This window comes from Hyperoodon ampullatus, assembly GCF_949752795.1.
Source record: "Hyperoodon ampullatus genome assembly, chromosome: 15".
Lineage (NCBI taxonomy): Eukaryota > Metazoa > Chordata > Mammalia > Artiodactyla > Ziphiidae > Hyperoodon > Hyperoodon ampullatus.
The window spans coordinates 55482780-55503095 of NC_136928.1; positions in this window are offsets into that span (position 1 = coordinate 55482780).

Here is a 20316-nt window from a genome sequence, read left to right on the forward strand (position 1 = left end):
ATTCCTTCTAGTGTATTTTTCATTTCAGTTATTGTATTGTTCATCTCTGTTTGTTTGTTCTTTAATTCTTCTAGATATTTGTTAAACATTTCTTGCATCTTCTCGATCTTTGCCTCCATTCTTTTTCTGAGGTCCTGGATCATCATCAGTATCATTATTCTGAATTCTTTTTGTGGAAGGTTGCCTATCCCCACTTCATTTAGTTGTTTTTCTGGGGTTTTATCTTGTTCCTTCATCTGGTACATAGCCCTCTGCCTTTTCTTCTTGCCTGTGTTTCTGTGAATGTGGTTTTTGTTCCACAGGCTGCAGAATTGTAGTTCTTCTTCCTTCTGCTGTCTGCTGTCTGGTGGATGAAGCTTTCTAAGAGGCTTGTCCACCGTATTTTCATGTTGACGAAAGGGTTATAAACTTTTCATCTTCATAGATGGATTTCTTATTAGACTTTTCATGTGTAACTATATGTAATGTTAATAATTGTATCTTTTTTGAGCAAAAACTTACTTAGTCTGTGTTTCGTGCAAGGTACTGAGGTTAGTGTTTAAATCTTCACAGATATTTAAAGTGAACAGAGTTAGGCCCATTTCTAGATGAGGAAATCTAAATGCAGGTAGCAGTTTGTGCAAGATGACAACAAAGTTTATATACCCAGATCTATCTTTGTCTATGCTTCTCTCATCCTATCCATCTTTAAATATAAGAAACAGTGATTAGAACATAAAACAACATTGGTAGAAATAATATGTTGAATTAAGTGAGAAGAACTGCCTTCCATAAAGTAAATAATTGCAGGGCAATAATTCTCACTGAAATAATATACAGATTTCTTTTTAAGGAAAATTTAACTTATGGTACTCCAGTGTTGAGTTAAATTATTTTGATAATATTACAGATGCACAAAGATAAAGCTACATATAAATTCCTTATGTTTATGGTTTTCATTCCACTTAAAACCAAATAAAATGTATAATTTAAGTACTAACAAAATTACAAACCTGTGACACCCAATCTAGAAATATTATATAACATGCTAGATTATGTTTTGTGGAAATCAAGTTGCTATTTGAAATGAGGATATGATATCAACTGCCATGTTTCATATTCTTTTATGTTCAGACCTACGTGTTTGATATTCACTCAATTCTCTCATCCCTTTTTTCCATTTGGAGATTTGTGGGCTTTTATTTCATATACCATGGTGTGATGTTATTCATCCTTTACGTGGCATCAATTCATTCTTTTTTATAGTAAGCACATTCTATTCTTTAATTTTTTTCATAACAATACATGTTTGTATTGTTTGTAGTTTAAAAGTACAGGCAGATTATAAAGATTACAACAAAAATGCATCTGCTATTATCCTCTTACCACTCCTGAGACCCAGTTCCAAATGACTTTCAACTATATTTTAACCATTCTTATCTTGGTATTTACCTCCTGTGGCAGAGACTGCAAGCTGCCTATACAATATCCATTCTCCTTCACTTTTTTTTTTTTTTTTTTTTTTTACTAATGAAATCTCAGCTTTGTTAAAGTTGACACTATATCCAGCTAAAAAATTATGGCCATTTCTTGCAAAAAAGAATGGCCATCTCATTGTCAGAACAGTTAGTTTTAAAATTGTCTCGTATGCATTCTTTTGCTTTTTGTCCTTCCTCCAGCCTGGCATGCAGACGTGATGGGTAAAATTGCAGTAACTGTTTTGTGATTGACCTGAGAGAAAGGCTAGAGGATCAGAGAAATATTGGCCCTGACGTTTGTGAGCCACTGTCCAGGGCTGGACTGACTGCCTCTGAATTTCTTGTTATGTGAGCAAAACACAAAACCCCACTTGTTTAAGCCCCTGGTAATTGCAGAATTACATCTAAATCAATTAATAGATAATTAAATCTATTTCTAAATCTGTTAATCATTTCTAGATTTTATATTTATCCCATTATGTCTTGATTTATCAAATTTAGACATTATTTAGTTCCTAATATTGAACACAATGCTATTTTTCTATCCCACTTCACTACATTAGTTTATTTCACTTTTCCAATATTTTTATATCATACTATTTATATCAGTTTTCAGTAATTTGATTTAAAGAATAATAACAGTCTGTTCAGTCCTAAGCCAAATGATGCACTATGACAATATTTATTTCTTGAACAATTTTCTGTTTTTCCTGAAATAATTGTTTTGTATAATAAGATTCCTTCTTATTCTATTTCCTTATCACTAATTCTTTCTAATATCTCCAACAATATTATTTTCTACACAGTCATGTAAGTAATAAATTAGTTCAAAAAATTTTTTTTCTGGAGACATCCTTCTGGAAGACTCCATCTTCCTACCTCAATCTGAACTGTCTGCTTGCTAGGTAGGCTCTGCATATGGATCTCACATGATAATCTTTCTCCTTTGCTTTGGTGAAGCACATCCTTCAGTAGATTACTGAGAAAGGGTACAGAAAACTTTATTGATCTGAAAATAACAGTATCCTAATCTCACACCAGTTGATGGTTGCCTGGATTTAATTCCAAATTGAATAAAGAGTGTTTTATTCAAATCTGAAAGCATTTTCATAGACTTTGAGAGTTTATGTTTGCTGTTGAGAAGGCTTTATCCATTTAAAGGTAACCTCTTTTAAACCTTTACCCTGGTTCTCTACATTTCCAATCCTCTGTGTGCAATCATGTTTATTCTTGGTGACTCTCTGAAATGTTCTAATATTCTTGTATTTTTTCTTTTGTTGTACATATTTTTTACCTTTTATTTTCCTGTCTGGGAGTTTTTTATTTTCCTCATATTTGGCTTCTTTGGTTGACTTTTCTCCACTCTTAGCTCCCAAGATGTCTTTATAGTTCTGACTTACCTCTTTTAAATAAAATACTGTTCTTACTACATGCAGTGCCATACATTATGACCCTTAGCATATTAATTGTACTTTTTGAAGTCTTATTTGCTTCTTGTACTATTTTTATTTGTTGATTTAAACCTCTTTGATGTTGAAAACTTTCCTCAAATGACTAGTGTCCTTGGTGGTTTATTCATAATTAAGGCAGAAGCATTAATAAATGATTAAATGCTCCATGTACGAACAGAGCTTGTCAAGTGGTGGACTTCAGTTTAGGTCAGTGTTTCTAAATCTCAGCATTATTAACGCCTCAGGCTGGATAATTCTTTGTTGTAGGGGAGCTGTCCTGTGCACTGTAGGAAGTTTAGTATCATCCATGTCTTCTACCCACTCTATGACAGTAGCACTCCTGGTGATGACAACCAAAAATGTCTTCAGATATTGCCAAATGTCCTTTGGGGAGACAACATCATCACAATTGAGAAGCATTGCTATGGAGTGATAAAGTTAGGGACCTGGTCATTTGGCCTACCTGCCCATTTTGTTGTATGATGTCTGCATGTTGCCTTCTGTAGCTACATTAGTCAGATTTCTCCAAAGAAATAGAACCTAAGGAATCTACTACAAAACTACTAGAACTAATAAGTGATTTAGCATGGTTGCTAGATCTGAGATTAATGTACAAATATCAGTTCTATTTCTATTTGCTAGGAAAAATGGTCAGAAATGAGATAAAAAACTGTTTATAATAGAAGCAAAGATGATAAAATACTTATTTTAGGTGAGAGAAATTAAAGACTAAATAGATTGAGAGAGATGCCTTATAGGACTTACACTACTTGACTGCGAAACTTAAGAACTATAGTCATCAAGATAGTGTGGTATTGGTGTCAAGATAGCCAGTGGCAAAAAATGAGAGTTGAAAGAGTTGTGGCCAAGATGGTAAAGTAGGAAGATCTTAAGCTCACCTCCTCCCCCAGGCACACCAAAGTTACTATCTATTTAAAATAACTGTTTACAAAGTAACTATCTAGGAGAACAACCCAAAGACTAGCAGAAAAGATTTTCTATAACTAAAGCTATAAAGAGGAACCCAAACAAAATGGGTAGGAAGGACAGAGACATGATACAGTCAACACCCATAACTTCTGGGTAGGTGACTCACAAAAGGAGGATAATTACCATTGCAAACATTCTCCCCAAGGCGCAGGGGGGTCTGAGCCCCACATCAGGCTCTTTAGCCTGGGAGTCCTGCACCAGGAAGATGAGTGCCCAGAACACAGGCCTTTGAAGGCAAATGGGGCTTGTGTTCTGAACAGCTGGAGGGCTGTGGGAAACAGAGGCTGTGCTCTTAAAGGGCATGCATAAAATGTCACACGCTCTGAGTCCCACCCTTGATTGGGGTGGTGATTTCCTGGGTGTATACATGTGTCAAAACTTATCAAATTGTACACTTGACCTGTATCTGATATTTCCTACCATTGTTCACAATAAACTGTCGAGAGTTCCACATCAAGCCTGAACGTATAATGCAGAGGAAAAAAATGTGATTTACATTGAGTTTAAAATTAAAGTTTTAAACTAGACTAAATTTTAAAATAAAATATGTTGAAATTATTAAATTTGATCAGTTTTTCATCAAGTGATGTGAAAATGTGATTCCACATATCATTACTGATTGATTGGTGAGGCATAAAACTATATCATGTTACACTCTGTGTAGACAGCTCAAGAAACTGGCCACATGAATATAGTAATGGATGTATGTCTGTGTGTTGTTTCTTTAATTAAGACAACAGTGGTAATATCATTCCAAAGTGTAACCTCAGTAATATTAGTTTTACTGACAAAATAGATAATTTAGCATTTTTTATAGAGTTAAATTTGGGAATATTGTTTGGAGTCAGTATTTTGTATAAAATTCCTTGAATATATAAGTCTTACAATTTTGAATTTTCCCCTTTATCTTATTTTATCTGAGTATATAAATTCTTAGCTCAGTTACTAGCATAAATCTTTAATAAAATAAAACTACATTTGTGTTAAAACATCACACAACTTGACCCTTTATCTTATTTGTACCAATACTTTTTATTGCCCAAGGATCTGAGAAGAGGATGATTTTGATGAATTACTAATGCAATTCCTGCTATGAAAGATGCAAACCAGTGGCTATTGCGAGCCTCTTGGAGACAGCTCCTTGGTCCTGATCCACCACACTGTGATGTTCCACTACTGGAAAGGATCCAGTGGCATTGATCTATAGTACTGGGAAAGGTTCAGGATATAAAATGTTTCCCAGAATTTTATGATTAACTCGCACATGTGATAATGCTAATAAATTCAAGGAAGAACCAGGCATCTGATTTCTTTTCACCACAATCTACAAGCTGTCATTTAAAGTTCTGCTTTATCCAAGTGGTATCTGAGATTTGGCCGGGATGGGGGCAGTTAAACTAATAATAGTCAACACTAAGGGCAATTCTATGAGGCTCCTGAAGAATGTTCTAAGAATATTGTGTCTGTTGATGGCATATCTTCAAGGAGTACTTCAGGAGCATTTCTCTTGTGTCAGGTCTCCAAGTAGTCTTTCCACAGTTGCTTGATTCCTGATGCTCTCTCCCCAGATCAAAATCAAACAAACAAAAAACCCCATGGAATTGTTTAAATTTCCTTCTACTTGATCACTCTCTGTGGCAAACTGACTTTCTCTGGCTTAACATCCTGTATTCTGGCTTAACAGTGTATATTTAAATGCATAGTCTCTTTGTAATTTCTAAGTTAATATTTCCTAAATATTCTGTATTAGATCCTCTATGAAATGAAACTTCTTATTAAGAAAAAAGATCCACGAAAATGTTTATACAAATAACCATGCTAAGCAGGTTATGGAGATGGGCTTCAACATAGAAAAAAATTTCACTTGTTGAGTAGGTAAGCAGAGTGGCATGTTTTGATATTCATTGTATTTATCATGAAAGTCAGTCTGAAATTATGCCCCATTTTGAAACAAGGGTAAGTCTGAGACTACCTTTAAAATACATACCTAGCCAAGTGGTTGGAATAGCTCCAAGGAGAAGTAGCAGTGTGTCTAGAACTGACAGGTCTAGAGGCATAGGTTTGTCAGTGTTTCAATGAGAAATTATATATTCTGTTCCCTTCCCCCCCAATGATCATATGCATATGTTATATACATATAATCATGTTTATATATATATACAAAACATATATATTCATATTTAACTTTTATATTTGTGTCTATGTTTGTATGTAGTTTTCTTAAAATTCAAAAAAGCAAGTAAAATTATCCTCAGAATATTTTTCTTATATGTTAATTTTTAGTGTGAAAATACAGACTAAAATACTTAGATGTTTTAAAAACTGACTAAAAGACTGCAAATGACAGTAATCCCTGCGCTTTGATATCCTGCTACTGCAATGATAAGACTTAGATGGGCAAGAAACAGGGGATAGGTTCCTATACTTAAATTCGTGCTAGACTCACCAATACCTCGTTGACTACTATGTAGCATTAGCCCTGACAGTGTAGAAACTGAGTTCTCTCTGGAAAGCATGGTCTTTCATTAAACCATAAAATTTTAGAGAAATATGTAACTCCTCATTTCATATGGACAAACTTTACAAAATTTTTAAAAAATTAATGCTTTTTGTCTATGATGATTGCTGATGCTATCATTCTGGATGTCCTTTTTTCAATAATTCAATAAACTTTTATGAAGTGTCCACAAGGTGCAAAGATTACAGAGATATAAAGCTGAATAAGAATGTTCCAGGCCTTCAAGGAACATCCAGAGCACACAGTTTAGGAGACAGGTCATTTAATCCACTCACTTCTAATTAAATTTCTCAGGTACCTAAAGAGTTTAGGTGCATGAGTGCTAAATACCAGCACATATCATCTAAAAACAATTCAGAACTCTGAGAAAAACAAAAACAACATAAAAATTACAGTGGACTCTCTATCTTTGCCTGTAAGGAGCATGACGTATAAGGGATTTAAAAGAAGCAGGTGGGAACTCTAAACACATTCCTGGGGAAAAGGTCCCATTATCAAATGTATGCTTCACAGAAATTCATGGTTGCTTGACGGTTAATACTTCCTTATCAGACCTAATATTTCTGATATCATCAAAAAGGCAGGGGAGGGAGTGGGGATGCAAAGCACGTTGGCGATTATATTTGTTGCTACTTGATGTTTGATATTTCTGGGGTTGACAGGGCAACTGGGATCCAGAAGCTACATGCAGGTGCAATGAAATTCTCTGACACTGCCTTTGCTCTTTCCCTAAACTCTCTACTTTTGCCCTAGATCCTCGCTCTTGCTATTCGGGTGGTATTTTGAACACTCATGATGTGTAGACCAAGATAAAACAAAAAGCTCTACCTAGTTAGAGACAGATACAGTAGAAAGAACTCCAGATAGGAAGTGGTCCATCAGCCACTGATATGCTGACTTGGAGTATCTCTTTCCCTTGTGTGTCTTTGACTTGGGAGTCAATTTCCTCAGCAGTGCTGGCTTTCAGGGTTATTCTTCTTCCTTTAAAACTTAAACAGCATTATATACTAAACTCTTAGCTATTGGATAAAAAATCTATATCTATAGTTCTTGACATACTTTGGATATAACAATGAATATATTAAATGAAAAAGGGTTATGGAAGATATTCCTTCTTCCCTTCCTTTCTCCCTCTCTCCCTCCCTCTCTTCCTGTCTTACTTTCTGCCTCTTGCCTTTCTTCCCTTTCTCCTCCACTCCTTTCCTCTCATCTGTCATCTATTTCCTGCCTCTGTTAGGTTAGGTAGTGAAAATTTAACTATTCAAGAAACTGAACAAAATTTGTTCTAATTATCGCTATTGAACAAATCACACAAAACAGTGGGTTAAAATAACATCATTTATATCGTTCATGAATCTGCAATTTGGACTGGAATCAGTAGAAAAGGCACATCTGTTCACATTCCACCAGCTGAGGTGGCTTGATTCAGGGCTGGAGTATTTACTTTCAAGATGGCTCACTCACTTGACTGGAAAGTCGACGATGGTTGTTGGCAGGCTGGGACCTCAGATTCCCCTCCTTGTGTGCCTCTCCATGTGGCTTGGTCTTCATCCCACCATGGTGGGTGAGCTTCTAGGGAAATGATTTTAAGAGAGTGAGTCAGGTGGAAGCTATACCACCTTTAATGACCTAACCTCAGAAGTCATGTAGATTTATTTTCCATGCTGCTCCATAAGTTGAGGCAGTCACAGATGTCCACCCAGGTTTAAGGATAGGAGGGGACTAAGACTCCACTTCTTGCTGAGGGAGTGATAAGGTTCTGGAAGAGCACATGAGATGGAAAACATTGCCGTAGCTACAGAGACCACATAGGAAGATACATTTCCCAGCTTCAAGGAGCTTACTATCAAGCAGGGGTTTTAGACAAGTGAACAATTACCTGTGATCCTGTGTCATTGTATGACAGGAGGGGGGGACAGGGCTCTATGGAAACCTAGCACCAAAGACTTCCTAGAGGAAGTGACAGCCAAGCTGAGATCTAAATGACGAGTATAGTCAGAAGTTTAAGTTTGAATGGGGGGGCAGTGGGGAATGTTTCAGTGGTTTCTCTACCACCAGGATCATATCTTCCCAGAGTTTATAATTCTGACCCCTGTAAAAATGCTAATACTCTTGTAGACAGTAGCAATTCTGCATGTAAATTCACCTTAGTTGAGCACCTCCCATGAGTCAGATATTATGCTACTCACTTTCTTTATAGTCTTCATTTAAACTTCATGAAAATTTCACAAGGTTGGCGTTATCCTCTTTTGTATAGTTAAAGAAACTGAGGCTTAGACATGAATTAGCTGATACATGAGCTAAACCAAGGCCTGCCTGAGTTCTAACATCTTCAATTACCTCATACTCACTACACTTTAAGAAATATGTGCGTCCCTCAGAGGATTAACATTTTAATAATACTAGTGACAATAAAAATAACAGCTCATATGTATTAAATGCTGACTATGTCAGACATTTTTCTATGTACTTTGGCTGTATAACCTCACTTATTTATCAGTTCTGTATGAAATAATTTATCAGACGTTTTACAGAAAGCACATTTTGACCTAGGTGGTTAGATGCAGAAAGATGAGAACAGTGGATCCATGGGGCAAGTGGATAAGGAGGGAGAATGGGGATTTAGCAGCAGTAGTGAGATAGCAGGGCATAGAGAAAGTGGGGGTCCAAACATACACTGTTTTACAATTTTGCTTGAACTCTTCTGAGAGTGATAATGAACTAACCAACCTTTGTGACCAAAAGCAACAGTCTCAAGGTTGCAGCAGTAGCCAACCTGATAAAGCAGTGCTCTTAGGAGCAGAGTGTGTGAAAGTCCCCTGCAGCCGATCCAGATCTTAACTGTGATGAATTTCCTTTCTAAGTTCAGCTCAGTGTTCTGGTGTCCGAATTATTTGCCATCAGGAACTTTAATCCTCTGACCAGACAATAAGGGGCTTACACAGTCTTCAAAAAAGTCGTTAATGGTTTATCCTTTTCCCTGTCTAGGATCAGCAACATAATTTGTGGGGTCTCTTGTTCAAAATGTATTAAAATCTTCAAGATAGCAATAGTAGAGCTTTAAACCAAGGGTGGCACCCTGTACAAAACGCAGGCCACACGCTCATGAAGCCTTTCCTATCCCTGTCCTTGCAAAATTACACATTCCACAGTCATCATGTGCGTCTCAGTTGTACATGGGTTCTGAGTGCAAGGTTCATTTGTGAATTTGGGTTTGACTGCCAACATCAGTGCCCTAGAGGGGATTCTTCTCTTCTTCTGAGAACAGGTACCACATCAATCCTTGGGACTGTTGGCCACAGTAAACCTCTTTTTAATTACGTGCATCACTTTTCTTCCAGTGTTCTGACACCCCAAGGTCTTTGGGAAGATTTATCACTGGGGGACCTGGCTTAATAGTATATTTCTCAGGACAGTTAGGAAAACACCAACCCAGCAAGTTGGGTGTAGAGAAGCATATGAAATTGCTGATGGCTTGAAACCTTCCACTGCTTTAAATCTTGCTGATCATTGGGCTCCCTTTTCAGAGGCAATGCAGCTAACTGCTTTTAGCTGTGAGTTACAGCTCATGCTTCTTAATTTGGATGACTGATTGCCAGGTGGCCTTTGCAGTAGTAAAACAATTCCTGTTGACTTAAGAGCTAATTTCAAATGAAAGTGTACCTGGACTTTTAATCAGACCAGAGATTGGGGAGCTCAGTGAATGGGGTATAAAGAAATAGACTCCGTATCAGAAATTTCCTTCTTAGGAACACATACTGTGTTCAATTTCTTTAAAATAGTTGCCTGCCTGAGTCTTATTTCCCACTGACTTTGTTTAAATATGTCAGGGTACAAAATAATGAGTGCCTAATTACAGTTCAATGCCTTGCCTTGTGTAGTGTCTCTAATCATTTAATCGGTATTCTACTTGATTACACACTTCTCAAGCACCATGTTTTATAAAAACTTCTTTTCTTAATATAATAGAAATGTTAGAATTGCATATTATTTTAGAGGGTATTTATTTCTATTCCATCCCATAATCAACTGTAGAATTGGTTTCCCATAAAAGTGCTGTGATAAATATTGGGCTACCTAGGGGCTTCCCTGGTGGTGCAGTGGTTGAGAGTCCGCCTGCCGATGCAGGGGACGCGGGTTCGTGCCCTGGTCCGGGAAGATCCCACATGCTGCAGAGCAACTAAGCCCATGAGCCATGGCCGCTAAGCCTGCGTGTCCGGAGCCTGTGCTCTGCAACGGGAGAGGCCACAACAGTGAGAGGCCCTAGTACAGCAAAAAAATAAAAAATAAAAAATTGGGCTACCTAAACGAGTAGATCCTGATTCCTCTTACCTCTCAAAAAGGTGGCAGTCCAATAAGGGGGAAAGTGCAAAATCCAGAGCCAAAATATGAGAAAAGCCCTGCTCTGATACGGATTAAATATACTGGGAACATAAAGAGGAGACTAGATGATGATTTAATTAATTCAGTTATAATTATTGAGTTCCTACTGTATGCCTGGCATGTTACTAGATATAGACGATAAAGCAACAAAGAGATATACATAATATACATATACATAATCACATCCTTATTGGGGGAGAATGATAGCAAACAAATAGTTCTCGGAGGAATGAGAAGCCTTCATGCAGGAGATGAAAGTTGAACCGAGTGCTCAAGTTTAAATAGACTCTTACTGGGCCAGCAGGGAGCTTGAAAAAAGGAGCAAAGGACAGAGCTATTTTTTCTTTTTTTTTTTGGTCCTACCTCTCACCTCCTATAGCTATTTCTTCTCTAGTGCTTACAATGATGGTTGGGAATATAAACTGACTTAGTTTTCATTGACAATTAAATTCCCAGCTGTGTTTTAGTGAGTTGTGGTAATTTCTTTCCATGGTGTCATTTATTTCCAATACCTTGGATTTTTCTCAGTTTTAGCCTACACAATACTATATTCCAGTCTAATTTCCCTCTGTTTCATGGGAGGCTTGCTCATCCTCTTACATTCCTGATGGTGTGATTATTGATCCATCTGCAGCCAGTGTGTTTGGACTTTGCAGGTGAATGCATGCTGGGGGGTGGCACGGGGGTAGAATAAGGGTGGGGAGATTTAGGGGTGGCTTCCCTGTCCTGGAATAAGTGCTCCCTGTGTAAGACTAACGGGCCCACTTTCTTTGCCAGGATCTTTCCTGCTGCCAGAAAGATACTAAATATACAGCTTCAGCAACATAGACCAAGTAGATGAACTTTTGGGGACATGAGAGATTTTACATTTTTAATGTCAGCAAAGGGAAATGGGAGCTATAAAGTTGCTACTTGTCATCAGTGTCACGTTTCCAGCAGACTTCGATAATGTGACTGAATCTATATCCCAGGGAGATTTGGAGTCTTGCTAGCTATTAGATTTTACGTTTTGATGACAACTTCTTTGAACTGGCTTATCCAGCAACAATGCCTGTAAGGTGGGAGCACAGAAGACCACAGGGGAAGCAGTATGACTATTGTGGAAAAAGTATGTATGTCTAATTTTCCAAGGGATTCAAAGTCATTTGCAGCATTTCAAATCTGCATTAGCCACAGACAAGTGCTCTGTTTTGGAGGTAAGTCAGGAAGGCCTGAGCTTTGATTTCATTTACTGAAAAACCAAAAGACCTAGAATCAGGTCTGTGTTCAAATCTCAGCTTTACCACCAATTAGCTGTGTTCACTGAGGTAAACTACTTACCCTCTCTGGGCCTCAGTTTCTTGTCCTAAAATGGAGCTAATACATGCCCAGTAGGTGCTATATAACAATAAAAGGAAATAGGGGACATAATGATAAAAGATTTCATTAATTTAATAGTGCTATACAAATTCTTTTTTTCTCACTTGCACAGTCCCTTGAGATATCATATGCAGCTCACATTTGATGGAGAGGAAATTTTCATTCTGTTTATCAAATGGAGGTGATTAGGCTAAGAGCTAGGAAATCTGAGATCTAGTTATGTCACTTGAGCAAGTCATTCATTTATTTACTCATCTTTTCATTTGCTGTCTCAGTTTGTAAACCACTCAATGTGCTTTTTCTCTTGGTCACTTGGTCTTTTGATGCTTCAGTTTTCAAATGTATAGAAGGATATTAATACTCGTAGCTTGGTTATTCCACAAACTTCCTAAGAAGATCAAATGAAGTTCTATGGATCTGCCCAAGGGATGACCCTAATCTCAAATAATAATAGCAACAAGAATTTCAGAAAAATGAAGTTGAGATTGCTAGTGGAACTCAAAGACTAAAAGGTAAAGGGAGAAGATCAGCTTCCAGGTGAGAACAAGGCTCCCAGGAGTGGCCTCCTTGGGCTCTAGGACTCTCCATGTTAGAGACAGGGAGTAGCATGTTTGAGCACTGTCTTGAGTGTGGTGGGATGCCAGAAATTGAAAAGAGGCACCAACCACGCTATGGCTGACAGCCACGCTTGAACCCTGGAAAGTGTTTCCTCTATCAGGTAAGGAAAAAGAAAGGACATGTTTTCAAACATGGACTGCAAGATAGGCACGTGACTTCTCCTGGCTGCTGAGTTTCAGTATCCAGCCAAGGGGTGCCATCTTCAGAGTGTCTAGGCAGCCTGAGGCACGGGTGGGATGAGGAGTTGGTAACCCTGCAGCATGAAAGAACGCCAGCTGGTTATGAAATATCTTATTTAAAGCTGAAGGAGAAACTCAAATGGGGACTAAATTTCCATCATTCTAGCTGGAGGGGGCTGAGCCTTGGAATAATGATATTGTTAATCTTCTGCACCCTGATTCTATCCACCCACGACCTGTTAAAGTACTTACAAAACTATAAAACAGTAAACAAAATATGGAAGAAAAAGGACACGTGTTGTATTCGCTTTTATCCAGCTAGTGGTCAGGTTAGGGTAGAAGACTTCTTGAAAACAGGCTTTTAAAGATTTTTTCGAACACCCTGACCCTTCCCAATCTTTCTCTCATTTCCTTCCCCCAGTCTCCCCTCCACTCCTCCCTGCCCCCCACTCCCACCCCCAAATCTCCCACTTCTCTGCCAGCCCTCATGTTCTACTGAAGCTGATGCTTGGCCGAGCAAGAGCTATCTTCACCAGTCCTTAGTATGGAGTTGGAATAAGGAGGAAAAATTGGATGGGACCAGCCTTTACTGTGAGGGTCAGGGGATAGAATAGATTAACGTAATCAACTCAGATAATTTTTAAAAATGGCAGTTATCAATGCCCCTCCTCCTATCCATGAGATGGCTAACTAGGACTGTGCCTTATTTAATGGCTCTGATTTATGATCCCCCTTAAAAATCAGATGATAAATTTGGGACACCCACTTATCTTTACTGATTCTGTTGGCTTCTTGCCTCTTGGGATGTCACTAGGGAATGTTTCTCTGAGAAGGTTATTCTGTCCTTTGCCCCAATTCCAATGTACTGTATCCGCTTGTGCTAATATCTTAGGGTCATGCAAACCATAGTAGTTGGGAGCCCTGGGAGATTGGATATTTAGAAAAGTGCACCAAATCTTAGCATTTATCTGTTCTCTACTCTGTTTTTTTCAAGTTTCCAGGCTAAGAGGAAAATCAGCTTGTTTCATTATATATTCCATCTTATACCTTGGATGAAGTTAGGTATGAGGGATTCATATTATATGTATGATTTCAGGTTGTGAAGACCATTATCGTTCCAGAGCTCTATGCTGCCTTTTTGGAGTTCTAGTGCTCACATTTTGTCCTTCTTGTAGTTCTTGCACTTCGTATCTATTAAGGCGCAGACACTGTTGGCAGTGGTAGCACTAAACAGAGGCTTTTCATTTATATTTTCGTATAAGAATAAAATAATTAGGTTTGGCTGGGAGGTGAAATATGATAAAGCTAAGTACTGGCCTGTTCTTTGTCCCTTCCAAAGTTTCTTGTAACTGGAAAACTTATTTTACAAATCAAATAAGAACACATCTGGGGAAATGACCCTTTGAATGATTCTTTCAGCCATGGTAATGTGATACTTGGCATAATGTTAAATTGTCATGATCTATTGTATCCTTCCTCCATGATACTTCAATTAATCACAAATGTGATATGAAGATAGGTCCTGGTCATAAATAATGCCTAGAAAATAATGTTAATATATAATGAAAAAGCACAAAGGGAAATCAAATCCAACATTCAGTAACAAAATCAGAGTTCATCATAGTAACACAGATAAATATTTTACTTTTAACTGTGTTCTTCATCGGAGAACGTTGGCTTTTACATTTTCATCATTGAAGAGGTTACCTTGTTTTTCTTTTCTTCCGTTTTAAGATTTAAATATTTTCACATCATTCTTCTTCCAAGGCTAACTGGTTTTACTTTTTTTTTTTTTTACATCTTTATTGGAGTACAATTGCTTTACAATGGTGTGTTAGTTTCTGCTTTCTAACAAAGTGAATCAGTTATACATATACATATGTTCCCATATCTCTTCCCTCTTGTGGCTCCCTCCCTCGCACCCTCCCTATCCCACCCCTCTAGGTGGTCACAGAGCACCGAGCTGATCTCCCTGTGCTCTGCGGCTACTTCCCACTAGCTATCTATTTTATGTTTCGTAGTGTATATATGTCCATGCCACTCTCTCACTTTGTCACAGCTTACCCTTCCCGCTCCCCATATCCTCAAGTCCATTCTCTAGTAGGTCTATGTCTTTATTCCCGTCTTACCACTAGGTTCTTAATGACTTTTTTTTTCTTAGATTCCATATATATGTGTTAGCATACGGTATTTGTCTTTCTCTTTCTGACTTGCTTCACTCTGTATGACAGATTCTGGGTCCCTCCACCTCACTACAAATAACTCAATTTCGTTTCTTTTTCTGGATGAGTAATATTCCATTGTATATATGTGCCACATCTTCTTTATCCATTCATCCGATGATGGACACTTAGGTTGCTTCCATCTCCTGGCTATTGTAAATAGAGCTGCAGTGAACATTTTGGTACATGACTCTTTTTGAATTCTGGTTTTCTCAGGGTATATGCCCAGTAGTGAGATTGCTGGGTCATATGGTAGTTCTATTTGTAGTTTTTTAAGGAACCGCCATATTGTTCTCCATAGTGGCTGTACCAACTCACATTCCCACCAGCAGTTCAAGAGTGTTCCCTTTTCTCCACACCCTCTCCAGCATTTATTGTTTCTAGATTTTTTGATGATGGCCATTCTGACCGGTGTGAGATATCTCATTGTAGTTTTGATTTGCATTTCTCTAATGATTAATGATGTTGAGCATTCTTCCGTGTGTTTGTTGTAAATCTGTATATCTTCTTTGGAGAAATGTCTATTTAGGTCTTCTGCCCATTTTTGGATTGGGTTGTTTGTTTCTTTGTTATTGAGCTGCATGAGCTGCTTGTGAATTTTGGAGATTAATCCTTTGTCAGTTGCTTCATTTGCAAATATTTTCTCCCACTCTGAGGGTTGTCTTTTGGTCTTGTTTATGGTTTCCTTTGCTGTGCAAAAGCTTTTAAGTTTCATTAGGTCCCATTTGTTTATTTTTGTTTTTATTTCCATTTTGAGGTGAGTCAAAAAGGATCTTGCTGTGATTTATGTCATAGAGTGTTCTGCCTATGTTTCCCTCTAAGAGTTTGATAGTTTCTGGCCTTACATTTAGGTCTTTAATCCATTTTGAACTTATTTTTGTGTATGGTGTTAGGGAGTGTTCTAATCTCATACTTTTACATGTACCTGTCCAGTTTTCCCAGCACTACTTATTGAAGAGACTATCCTTTCTCCACTGTACATTCCTGCCTCCTTTATCAAAGATAAGGTGACCATATGTGCGTGGGTTTATCTCTGGGCTTCCTATCCTGTTCCATTGATCTATATTTCTGTTTTTGTGCCAGTACCATACTGTCTTGATTACTGTAACTTTGTAGTATAGTCTGAAGTCAGGGAGCCTGATTCCTCCAGCTCCGTTTTTCGTTCTCAAGATTGCTTTGGCTATTCTGGGTCTTTTGTGTTTCCATACAAATTGTGAAATTTTTTGTTCTAGTTCTGTGAAAAATGCCATTGGTAGTTTGATAGGGATTGCATTGAATCTGTAGATTGCTTTGGGTAGTAGAGTCATTTTCACAATGTTGATTCTTCCAATCCAGGAACATGGTATATCTCTCCATCTATTTGTATCATCTTTAATTTCTTTCATCAGTGTCTTATAATTTTCTGCCTACAGGTCTTTCGTCACCTTAGGTTTATTCCTAAATATTTTATTCTTTTTGTTGCAATGGTAAATAGGAGTGTGTTCTTAATTTCACTTTCAGAGTTTTCATCATTAGTGTATAGGAATGGAAGAGATTTCTGTGCATTAATTTTGTATCCTGCTACTTTACCAAACTAATTGATTTGCTCTAGTAGTTTTCTGGTAGTATCTTTAGGACTCTCTATGTATAGTATCATGTCATCTGCAAACAGTGACAGCTTTACTTCTTTTCCAATTTGGATTCCTTTCATTTCCTTTTCTTCTCTGATTGCTGTGGGTAAAACTTTCAAAACTATGTTGAATAAGAGTGGTGAGAGTGGGCAACCTTGTCTTGTTCCTGATCTTAGTGGAAATGGTTTCAGTTTTTCACCATTGAGGATGATGTTGGCTGTGGGTTTGTCATATATGGCCTTTATTATGTTGAGGTAAGTTCCCTCTATACCTACTTTCAGCAGGTTTTTTTTTTTTTTTTTTATCATAAATGGGTGTTGAATTTTGTCGAAAGCTTTCTCTGCATCTATTAGATGATCATACGGGTTTTCTCCTTCAGTTTGTTAATATGGTGTATCATGTTCATTGATTTGCATGTATTGAAGAATCCTTGCATTCCTGGAATAAACCCCACTTAATCATGGTGTATGATCCTTTTAATGTGCTGTTGGATTCTGTTTGCTAGTATTTTGTTGAGGATTTTTGCATCTATATTCATCAGTGATATTGGCCTGTAGTTTTCTTTCTTTGTGACATCCTTGTCTGGTTTTGGTATCAGGGTGATGGTGGCCTCGTAGAAAGAGTTTGGGAGTGTTCCTCCCTCTGCTATATTTTGGAAGAGTTTGAGAAGGATAGGTCTTAGCTCTTCTCTAAATGATAGAGTTCGCCTGTGAAGCCATCTGGTTCTGGGATTTTGTTTGTTGGAAGATTTTTAATCACAGTTTCAATTTCAGTGCTTGTGATTGGTCTGTTCATATTTTCTGTTTCTTTCTGATTCAGTCTTGGCACGTTGTGCATTTCTAAGAATTTATCCATTTCTTCCAGGTTGTCCATTTTATTGGCATAGAGTTGCTTGTAGTAATCTCTCATGATCTTTTGTTTTCTACAGTGTCAGTTGTTACTTGTCCTTTTTCATTTCTAATTCTATTGATTTGAGTGTCCTCCCTTTTTTTCTTGATGAGTCTGGCTAGTGGCTTATCAATTTTGTTTATCTTCTAAAAGAACCAGCTTTTAGTTTTATTGATCTTTGCTATCGTTCCCTTCATTTCTTTTTCATTTATTTCTGATGTGATCTTTATGATTTCTTTCCTTCTGCTAACTTCGGGGTTTTTTTGTTTTTCTTTCTCTGATTACTTTAGGTGCAAGGTTAGGTTTTTTATTCAAGATATTTCCTGTTTCTTAAGGTAGGATTGTATTGCTATAAACTTCACTCTTAGAACTGCTTTTGCTGCATCCCATAGGTTTTGAGTCGTCGTGTCTCCATTGTCATTTGTTACTAGGTATTTTTTGATTTCCTCTTTGATTTCTTCAGTGATCACTTCGTTATTAAGTAGTGTATCGTTTAGCCTCCATGTGTTGTATTTTTTACAGAGCTTTTCCTGTAATTGATATCTAGTCTCATAGCATTGTGGTGGAAAAGATACTTGATACAATTTCAATTTTCTTAAATTTACCAAGGCTTGGTTTGTGACCCAAGATATGATCTATCCTGGAGAATGTTCCATGAGCACTTTAGAAAAATGTGTATTCTGTTGTTTTTGGATGGAATGTCCTATAAATATCAATTAAGTCCATCTTGTTTAATGTATCATTTAAAGCTTGTGTTTCCTTATTTATTTTCATTTTGGATGATCTGTCCATTGGTGAAAGTGGGGTGTTAAAGTCCCCCACTCTGAATGTGTTACTGCTGATTTCCCCTTTTATGGCTGTTAGTATTTGCCTTATGTATTGAGGTGCTCCTATGTTGGGTGCATAAATATTTACAATTGTAATATCTTCTTCTTGGATAGATCCCTTCATCATTATGTAGTGTCCTTCTTTGTCTCTTGTAATAGTCTTTATTTTAAAGTCTATTTTGTCTGATGTGAGAATTGCTACTCCATCTTTCTTTTGGTTTCCATTTGCATGGAATATCTTTTTCCATCCCCTCACTTTCAGTCTGTATGTGTCCCTAGGTCTGAAGTGGGTCTCTTGTAGACAACATATGTATGGGTCTAGTTTTTGTATCCATTCAGCCAGTCTGTGTCTTTTGCTGGGAGCATTTAATCCATTTACATTTAAGGTAATTATTGATATGTATGTTCCTATTCCTATATTCTTAATTGTTTTAGGTTTGTTATTGTAGGTATTTTCTTTCTCTTGTGTTTCTTGCCTAGAGAAGTTCCTTTAGCATTTGTTGTAAAGCTGGTTTGGTGGTGCTGAGCTCTCTCAGCTTTTGCTTGTCTGTAAAGGTTTTAATTTCTCCATCAAATCTGAATGAGATCCTTGCTGGGTAATCTTGGTTGTAGGTTTTTCTCCTTCATCACTTTAAATATGTCCTGCCAGTCATTTCTGGCTTGCCGAGTTTCTGCTGAAAGATCAGCTGTTAACCTTATGGGGATTCCCTTATGTGTTATTTGTTGCTTTTCCCTTGCTACTTTTAATATGTTTTCTTTGTATTTGACAGTTTGATTAATATGTGTCTTGGTGTGTTTCTCCTTGGATTTATCCTGTATGGGACTCTCTGTGCTTCCTGGAATTGGTTAACTATTTCCTTTCCCCTGTTAGGGAAGTTTTCAACTATAATCTCTTCAAATATTTTCTCAGTCCCTTTCTTTTTCTCTTCTTCTTCTGGGACCCCTATTATTCGAATGTTGGTGCGTTTAATGTTGTCCCAGAGGTCTCTGAGACTGTCCTCAGTTCTTTTCATTCTTTTTTCTTTATTCTGCTCTGCAGTAGTTATTTCCACTATTTTATCTTCCAGGTCACTTATCCGTTCTTTTGCCTCAGTTATTCTGCTACTGATCCCTTCTAGAGTATTTTTAATTTCATTTATTGTGTTGTTCATCATTGCTTCTTTCCTCTTTAGTTCTTCTTGGTCCTTGTTAAATGTTTCTTGCATTTTGTCTATTCTGTTTCCAAGATTTTGGATCATCTTTACTATCATTATTCTGAATTCTTTTTCAGGTAGACTGCCTATTTCCTCTTCATTTGTTAGGTCTGGTGGGTTTTTATCTTGCTCCTTCATCTGCTGTGTGTTTTTCTGTCTTCTCATTTTGCTTATCTTACTGTGTTTGGGGTCTCCTTTTTGCAGGCTGCAGGTTCGTAGTTCCTGTTGTTTTTGGTGTCTGTCCCCAGTGGCTAGGGTTGTTTCAGTGGGTTGTGTAGGTTTCCTGGTTGAGGGGACTAGTGCCTGTGTTCTGGTGGATGAGGCTGTATCTTGTCTTTCTGGTGGGCAGGTCCACGTCTGGTGGTGTGTTTTGGGGTGTCTGTGGCCGTATTATGATTTTAGGCAGCCTCTCTGCTAATGGGTGGGATTGTGTTCCTGTCTTGGTAGTTGTTAGACATAGGGTGTCCAGCACTGTAGCTTGCTGGTCGTTGAGTGAAGCTGGGTGTTGGTGTTGAGATGGAGATCTCTGGGAGATTTTTGCCATTTGATAGTATGTGGAGCTGGGAGGTCTCTTGTGGACCAGGGTCCTGAAGTTGGCTCTCCCACCTCAGAGGCACAGCA